This window comes from Glycine max, chromosome 16 (assembly GCF_000004515.6).
Source record: "Glycine max cultivar Williams 82 chromosome 16, Glycine_max_v4.0, whole genome shotgun sequence".
NCBI classification, from domain to species: domain Eukaryota; kingdom Viridiplantae; phylum Streptophyta; class Magnoliopsida; order Fabales; family Fabaceae; genus Glycine; species Glycine max.
The window spans coordinates 26,628,275-26,644,261 of NC_038252.2; the positions used below are offsets into that span (position 1 = coordinate 26,628,275).

Below are 15,987 nucleotides of genomic sequence, written 5' to 3' on the forward strand. Positions count from 1 at the left end.
AACAAGGCAGACAGTTCTCCAATGCTTTTCATGAAGTAAATGCTATGTATTGGTATTTTAAATTTTTGTAGAGGATTATGCGGTTGTTGAACAAGTAGTAAAGTTATTGGTTACTAACTTACTATTCTTTGTTGTCTTATGTATAATTTGTTGGCAACTTGAATGAATAAGAAAAGACCTAGTAGCTGTGACAATTATTAACTGGGTGTTGGAGTGGCCTTCTAATTCTAATATTAGATAAAACTGAGCAAAGTTTTAACAACAATGGCTAATCTTCATCCTGTGTTCTCCATGAATTACCTCATCAACACAACACAAAAACTAGCAGCCAAAAGGTGCGATGATATTGACAAGGCTTGTCGCAAATTTATTTTGGGAGATGCAGATAATGGCAATAAGATTCACCTAGTTGCATGAGATACTGTTTTCTCCCCTAAGGATAAAGGAAGTCTATGTCTAAGGAAGGCATGGGTTGTCAATATGGCTTTTATGTTTCGTGCTAATTGGAGATTCTGTAATACAGATCCCCCTCCTTTGTCAGCTATTATGCAGGAGAAGTATGGTTTGAGGTACTGATTTGATACCTAAAATTAAGACAAATAAGCCTGGGAGCAATTTCTAGAGAGGCATGTGTGCCACTTGGAAGGTGTTATGTAGAAATACGGTTTGTGTGTTGGGTGATGGATCCAAAGTGAAATTCTAGAGAGACAACATACTGCATAAGGAATTGTGATTCGTTATTGAGTATTATATCCAGGGATGTCCCAGAAGATGTGTCGAATGCCTCAGTTGAGTGTTATTATGATACAATAATTTTCACAATTATTTACCTGTGTCCTTTGTTTATAACATATTAGGTATGAGCCCTCCAAGAATAGAAGCTGGTTTGGATACAATAGCTTGGAATGGAACTGCTGATGGTTCGTTTAATTGGAAGTCAGCTTATGGTGTTGTTTGTGATCTGCAAGTGACTTATGATATTAACTTATTTAAGTTGGTGCATAGATGGCTAGGTCCGAAAAGAATTAGAATGTTCTTATGGAAGATTAGTCATGAAAGTATTTTGACAAATGCAAAGAGAATGAGAATTGGCATAAGTGTGAATGATGAGTGTTTTGCATGTCAAGGTGAAGCTGAGGCTCTCTTGCATCTTTTTCGGGACTGTAATGATTGTAAGCAGGTGTGGAATTGTTATATTAGAATCCAACAATATAATGTTTTCTATACGTGCAAAGATTGGAGAAGGTGTCTAGAGATGAATTTATCTGATTCCAGATTGGTCTAGTGAAATTGTCCAAACTCCTTCATAGCAACACCACCAGCAAGAAATTGTCTAGAAATTGTCCAAAAATTCCCCATTTTCTCCAAAACAAAAAGGAAACTCCCTCACAGCAACACCACCAGCAAGAAATTGTCCAAACTCCTTTCTTATAATATATATCTATGGTTTGGCTAAAAGAAAGAAAGAAAGAAAGAAAGAGCTTTCCTGCTAATTAAAGTTGAATAAGACTACTACATCAATAAGAGGAACTCCTCCCTCGGTTGATTCCAAGTGAACATCATGAATAATCTATGAGATTAGCTCCAAAAGAGTTGAGTTTTAACATGGCCTCTAGTTTTATTTTCCTCCTATATACTATGCATTTCTATCAATAAAGATATAATATATACTAGAAAAAGATAAATAAATATAAATTTATGTATTAATAAGGAGTTTGGTATATATAAGTGTTTATGTATCAATATTCTTTATAAAATATTTTTGGATTAGAAATCTGGATTTTGTGGATTTTTTTATTGCAATCACTATAGTTTAGGCTTTTGACTCCTTGTTAAGATTTTGAGGTATCTAAGATCTGAGGAAGTGGAGAGGCAAGTGGTTGTGCTAGGCCTGTGAGAATGCATTGGACTGCCTGCCCTAACACTTGTGGACAGGTTCAAGTTGCTCATATTGCTTTCATGGGGCGCACGGCTAGGGATGACAATGGTAAGGCCACTGAAGGTGTGGATATGTTCCTTGGAGGGAGAATTGGAAGTGATTCACATCTACCTCAAGTGTATAAGAAGGGTGTGCCTTGCAAGGACTTTATAGTAAAAATGTTCAAGGGGGAAAACCAATACTCATTTGTATGAACTTTAATAGGATAGTCCATGGTACATTTTATATTTACCCTCAAAATAATGGTAAAAATCAGGATAAGCAGTGAATGTGATGCCAAACGATCATAAACAAAAATCATGGTTGCTAGCAAAAGGGATAGTCAAATTTGAAATTTATTATCATAATCTAATGATTTTATTGATAAATCATGGTTTTGTGGGAGCTAAAAACTAGGTACCTACTTTTGTCTAATAATTGCATATTTTATAACACAATTAAACATGATTGGAATAATAAAACTCAAACCTTGTATTAAGAAATCAAAGAGCAGTGTTTGTTGTCCGGTGCAAACTTTGGTGGGTATGGTTCCTTTTTCCCTACTCAAAAGCAGTCTACAAACAAGGTTAATGTTAACGTTAAAAAAGTTAAAACAAAAAGTAATTTCACAAAATCTTAGAATTAACTAGTGTAATTTATTCATTCTTTATTTAAGGGCAGTAGCAGTGCCAATTGCCATCAAGCATTATTTTAGATTTCACCTGTCCCTAGAGGCAGCCTTGAGGTATCTCCAGAGGCCCAAGCTTGATAATCACGATCAACCTTCTTAGGAAACATTTATAATGCTTTCAATTTATTGGGGTGCTGTAGTAATGAAATTATGTAAAACTGAAATCTGACCAATTCAAGTTTATAACATAAACAAACTTTAAGACTAATTTGTTTCAAAACTTTTATTATTTATTGCTCCCTTCAACTTTTTATAGTTTTACTATTGTACAACTCAAATTAATGGTGAAAAGGAAGCAGACCTTTTTGCTTGAATTTTCGAGAATGGAGAACTGAAAGGAACCAAGAAAGCCAAAAAAAGAAGCTAGGTAGAAGGTGCTAAAATGGGTAAAGAAATCCAAATAGAATGGGTTTCCTTAGATTGAGGTCCAATATTTTTAAATTAGAGTGTTGCTTTCATGCATTGTCAACCACATTTATTTTGTTTAGACATCTTATGATTCACTTATGCATCATCTTCAAGCAGTATTGTAAATTACTTTAATTACTAGGAATCCGCATTTTTGTTAGCTGAGATTTTATGATCTACAATTTCTACATTGAATGAGTAATGTGACTATTTTTCTTTTCTGTCTAGTTAATTTTTATTTGTTTCTAGCCTGAGAGTCTAGTATAACAGACTTCAGTGACTACCATATGAGTAGTTATGCTAATATTCCCCATTCAGATTCCAGGGGGATGGAGAAAAAGATTGGTCCATGACCCTGAGTTTGTTCTGCAACTCAAAAAAACCTGTATGCTAAGAGGGACTTAGTTAGCTCTTTATGGCCTTCTCTTTGACAAAAAAAAAAACAATTCCAACTCCATGTGCTTAGTTCAGGAGAATCGGGACTCTTGAAAGAGGGAAGCAGTGAGTCTTTGCCAAAAAAAATAATAAGGGTGAGCCCCGCGGCTTTTAACTATTGGATTTTGGATCCATAAGATCTCAACTTTAGTATTGACTAAACTTTTGTATTAAGTTTCAGTGCTGCATCTGGAATCTGGATGGTAGGGCACTATTTCTTGGACTGCCAAGAACTGAGGTTAGGTCCTAGGTAGATGCAAGAAGTTGATGCAAATCTTCTGTTATCTAGACCACTAGCCCAAGAAGTATCATAAAAGGCATGTGAGGAGAAGGGTTTCAGGGGAGTAGCAGACTGGAGGAGTAATCTATGAGGCATAGTACCCTTAAGGTGTCTCAGGATGCATTTTTGACTACCTTCAAATTCTCCTCTAGGAACTAGGAAGGAAAATAATATGCCTTATTATAACTTATTGTCTGCCAAACATGAAAATAGCATTTGATCATGGGAATAGAAGATAAAATAACTATCTTTTGGTTTATCTTTTGACTTTTGTCTAAAAGATAAATAGAAAGACAATTTTTTCTTTTCTAAATATCAATATTTTTTATTAGCAGAAAAACTATATAGTTGGTATCAATCTGCGGCATTTGCAGGGCCATGAACCAATCTATGTATTCCTTTATATATACATTATTTACATAAATATCTATTTTCAAATGTTGTAAATTTTCTTGTTGATTGATGTGCCATTATTTTTTCCTATTTATGAACCCTTTTTGCACCATTTTAAGTACTGATTAATCTTAATTGTCAAATTAATTAGGCAGTTTTATTATTTGGGCCCATTCAGCTAATTTGATGTTTTAAATATAATTTCAGGAATTAATGAAGCATTGGGTTTGAATCCAGAATTTGGCTTGGACTTGAAGAGGGTAGACTATTATATTTTACAGAATTTTATCTTATCTAGACTTTATCTTATCTAGATATTATTTAGATTTGATCTCATCTAGATCTTATTTCATCTAGATCTTATCTTATCTTATCTAGATTTGATTTTATTTTATTTATGGGCTTGGATTTAAAACAGATTTGTAAGCTTTGGGGATGGAAAAACTATATAACAGCACCAAGGTTCTAGTTTAGGCTATCTCTTCTTTTCTCTCTCTCCTATTTTCGTTTTTAGTTTCAGGCTTCTCTTCTTTTAGACACTTTTTCGTTTTGCAATTCTTGTTTTTACTTTTCAGCAATAAAATTTCATTCTTCAATCCATAATTTTGTTCTCTATTGATTAATGGAAGACTAAGTCTCCAGCGTTGTTTTCTCTTGAGGATCAAGCACAATTCTCTTTGAGGTTCTATTATTACTGTTAAATTCTATTCAGTTTTTCATCTTCACTAATTACTCTGAATTTGTTGCTATTAATTCATGCATGCTTAGTGCTTGATTAATTGTTTCTGCGCTTAATTTACGTTCAATCTTAATGATCGTTTATGATTAATTGGTGTATGTGTTGCTTAATCACATAATGAATGCCTTATGTTAAATTTCACTTAGTAATTTAATTTAGGGTTGGATTAAGTGGTTGAACTGATAAAGGATAAACTCTTGTAACCTAGGATAAGAGACTTGCTTGTGAATCAAGGGGAAGCAACGTGTTTTAATTTTGATGTTTTCTAATTCAATTTTACTCGTTGTTTAATTTACAAAAGCAACCCCCCCCCCCCCCAATTCGTTATTATTTTCCTACTATCTATTATGAACGTTTGGTTGACTATTGCTCATTGGGAGACGACCTAGGATCACTTCCTAGATACTGCATTTTTAATGTTTATTTGATTCGGGTATGGCCTCGATCAAATTTGGTGCCGTTGCCGGGGAGCAGTGTCCAAAGGTTCATAATAGCTAGTGATTCGTGTTTTATGTTTAGTTGTTTTATGTTTTCGTGTGTTGTGTTAGTGTGTGTTAGTGTTGTGTTCGTGTTGCGTTAAGTGTGTTTAGAGTCTTGTTATTTTGTTTAGTGTGATGTTCTGTTTTAGTTTTTCTGTTCAGCGCTTCCCCTATTTCAGTTTTGTGTTTTGCTGTGAATAGTGATTTGCGACGGATTTAGTGATCACTTTTGTTGAACTGGAAAACAGGGTAGTAGTGGAAATCCCTTAGCGACAGATTTTAGAGACCACCTTTGCTAAATTAATTGGGATTTTTGGTTTTGGTAGCTATAGTTGTTATTTTTGGCTGAATTTTTTTGTGGTCACTTCTTTTGATCCATATTTTGTGGGAAAAATAGTTGAAGCCCTTAGTTTGGTCAAATTTGAAAGTTCCAAAAAAGTAGCAAATTTGATTTTTGTAAAAACTTCAAACGGCCATAACTTTTGCTCCGGTTATTAGAATCGCTATTATTATATATGTATTTGGGGTAGAAAAAAATTTCCCATGCCATGGCAGCTTGCTTCCAAAAATTGTGATTCTGTCAAAAGTTTTTTATTTTCCAAGTATTATTCTCTTATTTTTCTTAACTTATCATTTTTAGCTTCTATAGTTAGACTTTGAATTTTTGTTTGAAATTTTTTTTGCTATCTTCTCATCATTTTATAAGGTTGCTCACAAAATTTCAAGTCATTTGGATATCATTTAATGGTAGATGTAGTTCAAACCTACACTGTTACTTGCATAAGAAGGCAACTAGTTGTGCATGCTGAATATAGTGTATGACTAGAGGCAATCCATCTGACTTACAACCCTTTGATCCTGAGATAGATAGGACATTTCATAAATTAGTTAGACATTATTTAGTATCTTTTGAGCATCCTGAGCATTCTGTTATTGGTGATTTTGAGCATTATAGTTTTGAACATTCTGATTTTGAACATTCTGAGAACATGGCATAACCTCCATCCCGTGAGAGGACTCTAAGGGAAATGGCTGCACCTGATTTCACCTACGAAAGCTTGTGCATCCAATACCCTGATGAGGATGTCCCATATGTTCTTAAAACTGGACTGATCCATTTGCTTCCAAAGTTTCATGGCCTTGCAGGTGAAGACCCGCACAAACATCTGAAAGAATTCCATATTGTCTGCTCCACCATGAAACCCCCAGGTGTCCAGGAGGATCACATTTCTGAAGGCCTTTCCTCATTCTTTAGAAGGAGTGACAAAGGACTGGCTTTATTACCTTGCTCCACGGTCCATCACGAGTTGGGATGACCTCAAGAGAGTATTCTTAGAAAAACTTTTCCCTGCTTCCAGGACCACGACCATCAGAAAGGATATTTCAGGCATTAGGCAACTCAGTAGAAAGAGCTTATATGAATACTGGGGGAGATTTAAGAAACTATGTGCCAGTTGCCCTCACCACTAGATTTTTGAGCAGCTTCTCCTCCAATATTTTTATGAAGGACTCAGTAACATGGAGAGAAGTATGATAGATGCTGCTAGTGGTGGAGCCCTTGGAGACATGACCCTTGCTGAAGCCAGAAGTTTAATTGAGAAGATGGCTTCAAACTCCCAGTAATTTAGTGCCAGAAGTGATGCTATTGTCATTAGAGGAGTGCATGAAGTAGCCACGAATTCATCTTTATCAGCCGAGACTAAGAAGCTTGAAGGTAAACTAGATGCCTTGGTTAACCTGGTAACCCAACTGGCCATGAATAAAAAATCTGCACCTGTCGCCAGACTCTGTGGTTTATGCTCCTCTGCCGACCACCACACAAACCTTTGTCCTTCTGTGCAACAATCTGAAGCAATTGAACAGCTTGAAGCTTATGCTGCAAACATCTACAACAGACCTCCTTAACCTCAGCACCAAAATCAGCCACAACAGAACAATTATGACCTCTACAGCAACAAGTACAATCCCGGGTGGAGGAATCATCCCAACCTTAGATGGTCGAATCCTTCACAACAGCAGCAACAACAACAACAACCTTATTTTCTAAATGTTGTTGGCCCAAGTAGACCATACGTTCCTCCACCAATCCAACAGCAACAGCCCTAGAAACAACAAATAGTTGAGGCTCCTCCGCAACCTTCCCTTGAAGAACTTGTGAGGCAAATGACTATGCAAAACATGCAGTTTCAATAAGAAACCAGAGCCTCCATTCAGAGCTTAACTAATCAGATAGGACAATTGGCTACACAGTTAAATCAACAACAATCCCAAAATTTTGACAGATTACCTTCTCAATCTGTCCAGAATCCCAAAAATGTGAGTGCCATTGCATTGAGGTCGGGAAACCAGTGTCAAGGACCTCAACCAGCAACATCTTCCTCATCCGCAAATGAACCTGCCCAACTTCACTCTACTCCAGAAAAAGATGATGACAAAAATTTAAAGAGTAAGTTACCTAATAATTTCTATGCAGGTGAATCTAAAGAGAAGCAGCATATCCCTCTTCCATTCCCTCCAAGAGCAATTTCCAACAAAAAAATGGAAGAGACAGATAAGGAGATATAGGAAACATTTAGAAAAGTAGAGGTAAACATGCCTCTGCTGGATGCAATAAAGCAAATTCCAAGATATGCTAAATTCTTGAAGGAGCTGTGCACTCATAAGCGGATGCTTAAAGGAAGTGAAAGAATTAGCATGGGCAGAAATGTTTCCGCATTGATTGGTAAATCTGTTCCCCAAATCCCTAAAAAATGTAAAGATCCAGGTACATTCAGCATACCTTGTATTATAGGGAACAATAAGTTTGACAATTCCATGCTAGATTTAGGAGCTTCTGTTAGTGTTATGCCTTTGTCTTTAATTCTCTATCTCTTGGTCCTTTGAAATCAACTGATGTGGTAATTCATTTAGCTAATAAAAGTGTTGCCTATCCTGCTGGTTTCATAGAGGATGTCTTAGTTAGAGTTGGTGAACTGATTTTACCTGTTGATTTTTATATTTTGAATATGGAGGACGGATTTTCTAAAGGATCAGTTCCTATCATTCTAGGCAACCTTTTATGAAAACTGCTAGAACTAAGATAAATGTATATGCAGGCACACTATCTATGGAGTTTGGTGATATAACTGTTCATTTTAATATTCTTGATGCTATGAAACACCCATATGAAGATCTTTCTGTATTTCGTGTTGAAATAATTGACCATATTGTTGATGAATACATGACTGATCTTCATTCTAATCTGCATGCCTGTCACCCTTCATGCATTGAATCTGAATTTGTACTTGATCATATGTCTTAATTTTATGCTGAGAGTGAATCTAAAATTTATATTGATTACATGTCTGGTGATGTTTTATCTCTTGAGATTGATTTTCTAGAGTCAGATAGAACTAACCATGTTTCAGGAAGTACACATACCTCTGACTTTCTTTATGAGGTACAAGCTGAGAAACCATCTCTTTCTACCATTATCCAACCGCCCACACCAGAATTGAAGCCTCTGCCATCAAATTTAAAATATGCTTACTTGGATGATAGCAAAAGTTTTCCAGTAATTATATCTGCCTCCCTTGTTGATGAGCAAGAGGAGAAGTTGTTATCAATTCTCAAGAAGCATAAGAAGGCTATAGGCTGGACCCTGGCGGACATTCCTAGTATTAGCCCATCCACATTGAAGAAGGAGGTAACCAAGTTTTTGCAAGTTGGAATCATTTATCCTATCTCCGAAAGCCAATGGGTGAGTCCCGTCCAGGTAGTTCCGAAGAAAACCGGCCTCACCATGATAAAAAATGAGGAGAAGGAGTTGATTCCTACTCGGGTGCAGAACAGTTGGAGAGTCTGCATTGACTATAGGAGGCTGAACCAGGTTACCAAAAAGGACCATTTTCCACTGCCATTCATTGACCAGATGCTTAGCGCCTGACAGGTAAATCTCACTACTGTTTCCTTGGTGGCTTTTCTGGTTATATGCAAATCACTATTGCTCCTGAGGATCAGGAAAAGACCATATTCACCTGCCCCTTTGACACTTTTGCCTATAAGAGGATGCCTTTCGGCCTGTGCAATGCCCCTGGTACCTTCCAGCGGTGCATGATTAGTATTTTTAGTGATTTTTTAGAAAATTGCATAGAGGTGTTTATGGATGATTTCACTGTATATGGATCATCTTTTGATGTTTGTTTGGATAGTCTGTTAAAAGTTTTGAATAGATGCACTGAAACTAACCTTGTTCTAAATTTTGAAAAATGTCATTTTATGGTTGAGCAAGGTATCGTTTTAGGCCACATTATTTCCAAAAAGGGCATTGAAGTATATCCTGCAAAAATTTCTGTTATTTCACAATTGCCTTACCCCTCTTGCGTGCGAGAGGTGCGATCTTTTCTTGGTCATGCAGGATTCTACAGGCGCTTTATAAGAGATTTTACCAAAGTAGCCCTTCCACTATCCAACTTGTTGCAAAAGGAGGTGGAGTTTGACTTTAATGATAAATGCAAAGAGGTTTTCGATTGCCTCAAGCGTGCGGTGACTACCACCCCTATCCTTCAAGCACCTGATTGGACAGCCCCATTTGAGCTAATGTGCGATGCATCCAATTACACATTGGGGGTTGTCCTTGCTCAAAAGATTTCCTTACTTCAGCTTACTTCTTTTCCGCCATGACTTAGGGAGTTTTCTTTTCCTATCTCCTTCTTTACTTTTATTACATTTGTCCGATTCTATTTGATGGTTTAATTGCTTTTAATCTTTTAATTGTGCTACATTGAGGACAATGTGTTGTTTAAGTATGGGGGGAGTGTTCTTTGGTTTTGGTTTTGCTAGTTTTGTTAGTTTTGTTGGGTTTCTAGTTTAATATTTTAGGTCAATTCTGTTTGCATGTACAACTTTGCATATTTTTCTTTGAATTATAGGATGTGTTTAAGAAATGGGTAATTGTTCTAAAAATAAAAGTCTCTTGACATTTTGTGATTTGAAATCCTTGTTTTTCCTCTACATGTCATGATAGTTTTGAAAGCTCAATTTGAAAGTGATAAGTTTACCTTTGTGAGAATTTGAGCCATCCATCATCATAATCTTTTGGTGTGTTTTGCCCCATTGATTGCTTGCACAATAGCCTTGGCTTGATTCTTGTTGATGCTTCCTAATTCACATGCATATTTGGAAATGATTTAGGCAATTTTGTTCTTATAAGCTTCTAGCCAAATGGACTTACCTTGAATTAATTCCTTTGATAGCCCCTTTGAGCCTATGTTCCCCTTTCTTTGTTTTGAAGCGCATTACAAGCCTTAAGTGAAAAACCATGATATCACCTTACCCTTAAGGAATTTTGGAGCTTTGGAATTGTTTTGGGAATAAGTGTGGGGGGGGGGGGGGGGGGGTATGTTTCATTGGAAGATATGATTTTTGGCCATGCTTAATGTTTTATTTTGGCCATGCTTGATGTATATATATATTGCCTAGTTCTTGCTTTAATCTTCAAATTTGTACTGTTTAAAAAAAATGAAAAAAAAATTTCAATTGGTGCAAATTCTACAAATTCGTACTGTTCTAAAAAAAAATAGAAGAAAAGAAGTGAAGTTGAATAAATGAGGTCTTGTTATGAGGACTTGATTTGGGAGCCTTGGTTGATTTTGTTGATATTAGAGGGTTTGGGTTTACTACTTGTGCTTAATTTCCACTTATTCCCTATTGATCCTCTATTCCTTTGGGATTTAGTTACTTATTCCATATTTTTTCCCCTACCTTGTCCTTGGCCCCATTACAACCTTTAAAGACCTTTTGATCCTCATGTGCATGTGTTTGTCAAGTTGTTTGTCAATTTTAGAATTTTGCCAAGTCTATGTGGTGTTTGTTTTCATGGGTGCTTCGAGAGTAAACAACAGCCTAGACACTTGAGAGATAGAGTGTATATCTTGTGAGGCTTTATCACTTTTCATTCTTGAGCTGATTAACTATTTTGCCATGATTGGGTTGCTTGGATGATTTTCACGAATGTCTTGACTCTTTGGATCTCTTCATGTTAGATGTTACTCATTCCTTTCATTCCTTGATGTTCATTGAGAAATATGTAAATGTTTTTGTTTGTCTCTCTTTGATATCCTTGGATTTTGTTCTTTATTTCATTTTTCCCAAGAGTGCAAAAGGCTAAGAATGGGGGATTTTGATGTGCCATTATTTTCTCCTATTTCTTAACCCTTTTTGCACCATTTTAAGTACTGATTAATCTTAATTGTCAAATTAATTAGGAAATTTTATTATTTGGGCCCATTCAGCTAATTTGATGTTTTTAATATAATTTCAGGAATTAATGAAGCATTGGGCTTGAATCCAGAATTGGGCTTGGACTTGAAGAGGGCAGACTATTTTATTCTACAAAATTTTATCTTATCTAGACTTTATCTTATCTAGATATTATTTAGATTTGATCTCATCTAGATATTATTTCATCTAGATCTTATCTTATCTTATCTAGATATGATTTTATTTTATTTATGGGCTTAGATTTAAAACAGATTTGTAAGCTTTGGGGTAGGAAAAACTATATAACAGCATCAAGGTTCTAGTTTAGGCTCTCTCTTCTCTTCTCTCTCTCTCCTGTTTTTGTTTTTAGTTTTAGGCTTCTCTTCTTTTAGACACTTTTTCATTTTGCAATTCCAGTTTTTACTTTTCAGCAATAAAATTTCGTTCTTCAATCCATAATTTCGTTCTCTACTAATTAATGGAAGGCTAAGTCTCCGGCGTTGTTTTCTCTTGAGGATCAAGCACAATTCTCTTTGAGGTTCTATTATTACTGTTAAATTCTGTTCAGTTTTTCCTCTTCACTAATTACTTTGAATTTGTTGCTATTAATTCATGCATGCTTAGTGCTTGATTAATTGTCTCTGCGCTTAATTTATGTTCATGCTTAATGATCGTTTATGATTAATTGGTGTATGTGTTGCTTAATCACATAATGAATGCCTTATGTTAAATTTCGCTTAGTAATTTAATTTAGGGTTGGATTAAGTTGTTGAACTGATAAAGGATAAACTCTCGTAACCTAGGATAAGAGACTTGCTTGTGAATCAAGGGGAAGCAACATGTTTTAATTTTGATATTTTCTAATTCAATTTTACTCGCTGTTTAATTTACAAAAGCAACCCCCCCCCCCCAATTCATTATTATTTTCCTACTATCTGTTATGAACGTTTGGTTCACCATTGCTCGTTGGGAGACGACCTAGGATCACTTCCTAGATACTGCATTTTTAATGTTTATTTGATTCGGGTACGACCTCGATCATTGATACAATTATGGAATTGCTGCTATTGCACCATTCTCTCATCACTTGACATTCAACTACTTGCCATCATACATCCAGCGCCTCCTTGGAATTTGGTGAGAAGGTCAAGAGAGGATTTGGCTATACACAGGGATAACAGGCATGCTGTGAATGTGAGATTCAGAAATAATGATTGAGAATCAGGAGTGGGCTTGGGTGGTTAGGCGGGAGTTGAGAGAAACTTAGGGGGTTTGGTTTGTGGATGTTTCAGGGGTGTTTGGAACCCTGTTATTTTGTTTTTATTTTCTTTTCCATCTTTGTTTCTACAAATCAAGAATACTATCCTTGAGTTCTTTAGAGCTAATCTCTAGTATCTATTATTATTATTATTATTATTATTATTATTATTATTATTATTATTATTATTATTATTATTATTATTATTATTATTACATATCTCATCCCTTAACACTTTGATTCCAAATGTACTATGCAGGATATGGCAGCTCATTCAGCCTGTGATTTTGGTGGGGGTAAAGCTGAGAAACTTGCTCTAGCGAAGTACCGACAGGTGCTTTGGCAGGGAAGGGTATTGAACTCTCAATTCACTGATGAAGAGTTGAGAAATTAGGGGCATTGCCCACTGACTCCTGAAGAGATTGGATTACTCCTGGCAGCTTTGAGTTTCAACAATAGAACACGGCTTTATCTTGCTTCCCACAAGGTTCATTAACAACATATGAAGGATAGCTTGTGATTATGTAACAACATATATTTCATTCTGATATTCATAATGATGCCCAATGATTAACAATCTACTACCTTTTGACACCTTTATTGATAGGGGCATAGGGCAGTTTGTGCTTTGACTTGGGACTTATCTGGATTGGTTTCATGCTTTCAGGTTTATGGTGGAGAAGCTAGGTTAGCAACTTTAAGCAAGTTATGTCCTCTTATGGAAGATAAGAAGAGCCTAGTCTCCATAGAGGAACTTGCCAAGGTTAAAGGAAAGGCATCACTGTTAGCTACTGTTGATTATTATGTGAGCATGTAGAGTGACATCTTCATTTCTGCTTCTCCAGGCAATATGCACAATGCTCTAGTAAGAATCATTCTTAAATTTTCTATTTCAAACCGTACAATCTAAATAATTATGTTGCATAAAGAGCCTTGAGCTATATTTGTTTTGTTTTGGTGCAAGAATTGATGTAAATTCCCAAAACTTATCATTTAAACCTAACATCTTTTGCTTCTTTAGGAGGCGCATCATGCTTATATGAATCTGAAGACTATCAAACCAAACATGAGACTGTTGGGGCAACTATTTCAAAATAAAAGCATAGGCTAGTCAGAATTTCAGCTTGTAGTTCTTGATGGACATAAGAATAGACAAAGGGTAGACAAGGGATGTAATTCACTTATTTCCATTGCAAATTTACATTAGGTACTAGGGATCTAGTCTACAACATAGACAAGTTTGGGTATCTTAAGAAATGATTTTAGGACCCAACTCTGGTACCTAAAAATGTGGATAGAATCTGTCTATAATGCACTAAAGAAAATAAACAACACACTAGCTAAATAAGGAAAGAATTAGAATCCCAGAAATGCTACAATAGTTCCTAAATCAAAATAAATTACAATAACTCTTAATTGAATCTAATCATTTTACCAGAATCAACAATAATCTTCACAAGCAATCTTACACAAGATTAGAGCTTCTCCAAGTTCAAGAATAGCATTTGGAAGCTTCAGATGAGAATATAATTTACGAGACCCGATAAACTTGGAAATTAAATCCAAGAATTACGTGAGTCCAAAACAACATTAAGTCACTATTGAAATGATCATCAATGGAAAAAGAAATTACTTTGTTGTGAAACCCTGTGAGCTGTCTAAACGGACTGGAAACTCAACACCCCAAACGGACCTTGCAGTCACCACTACTTTCACAAACCAAACCCTTGCACCAGAAATATTGAAAAATAATTGTAGTGAGCACCAATTCTCCAAAATCACATATGCTACTGAATACAACATGGTAAAGACAACAAAGAGTCGCGAAATGTACCTTTGATGGAGAAAAACAAAGCGCCAACAAGAACCTTCGATGGAGAACAACAGAGCGCGAAGAACAACCTTTGATGGAGAACAACAGTCGTCATTAGGTTGCAGAGACAAACATTTTAAAATACAACGTGATTAGGTACAACACGAGCAGTTGCGAAGAAGAAGAACAATTGCGAAGAAGAAGAAGAATAGTTGCGAAAAAGAACAGGTGTGATGTACCTTCGATGGAGACGAACATCTATGAAGAAGAAGAAGCTTCGACGGAGAAGAATACAACGCAAGCAAAATAGGGCTCGCAATCTAATATTTTAAAATGTAAGTACAACATCGGTTATCAATACAAACCCGATGTTAACTAAATGATGTTAACATTAACATCGATTTTCTACAAGAAACCGATGTTAACCTATCTTATGTTAATATCGGTTTTTTAGAAAACCAATGTTAACTTACTAACGTTAACATTGATTATTCAAAAATCGATGTTACCAGTTTCATGTTAACATCAGTTTTTGAACAACCGATGTTACCAATTTAATGTTAACATCGATTTTTGAAAAACCGATGTTAATGTAAGATAATTAACATTGATTTTTTAGAAAATTGATGTTAACAACTACATATTAATTATAATTATGCCACCGCTTAACCTTAACATCGATTTTTCTCAAAACCAATGTTAAAGTGACGATGTTAAATGTACTTTTTCTAGTAGTGTTTTATTCTTACATTATTAATGTTCATTAAAAATTATATAATATATAATTAAAAATAATAAAATTCTAAAAGAGTATTTCTTTTAATTTAGTTATATTAATATAATGAAAAATAATTCTGTTAGCATGACTACCAATATTCTCTTGAATACTGATTTCCAATGCGAAAGAGGTCCCCAGAAGCTTACAAAAGGGATATGAATTTTGAACAAAAAATAGTAATACTTTTCTTAATCTATTTTATAGATTAATAGTATTAAAATGTTTGTTAAGTAAAAAAGAATAATATAAAAAGTTTGATATGTTTTTATCTGTATATAACTATATATGACGTTAGTGCTGCGTTTGATAGATGCTGCTCTCTCAATGCCGTGAAATTGAGCATATCTTGTGTCTCACGTCAAGTTCTTTCTATTTATTAATGATTTTTTTCGTACAAAACAAATATATAATATTTTGTACAAACACAAATTCTCAATAAAAAAACTACAACAATTTCCTGGAATTACGAGCAAAATTACGACTTGATTTGCTTAGCTATAAAATACTAGAAACGATAATCTAGAGGGAATCTTAATTAAATATACTATTAAACGT

General features: G+C 35.1%; 1 pseudogene; it reads left to right on the top strand.

The window, feature by feature from the left end:
• Positions 1 to 264: 264 nt before the first annotated feature.
• On the top strand, positions 265 to 14,048 carry LOC100778052 (O-fucosyltransferase 31-like; annotated as a pseudogene).
• The last annotated feature ends 1,939 nt before the right edge of the window (positions 14,049 to 15,987 follow it).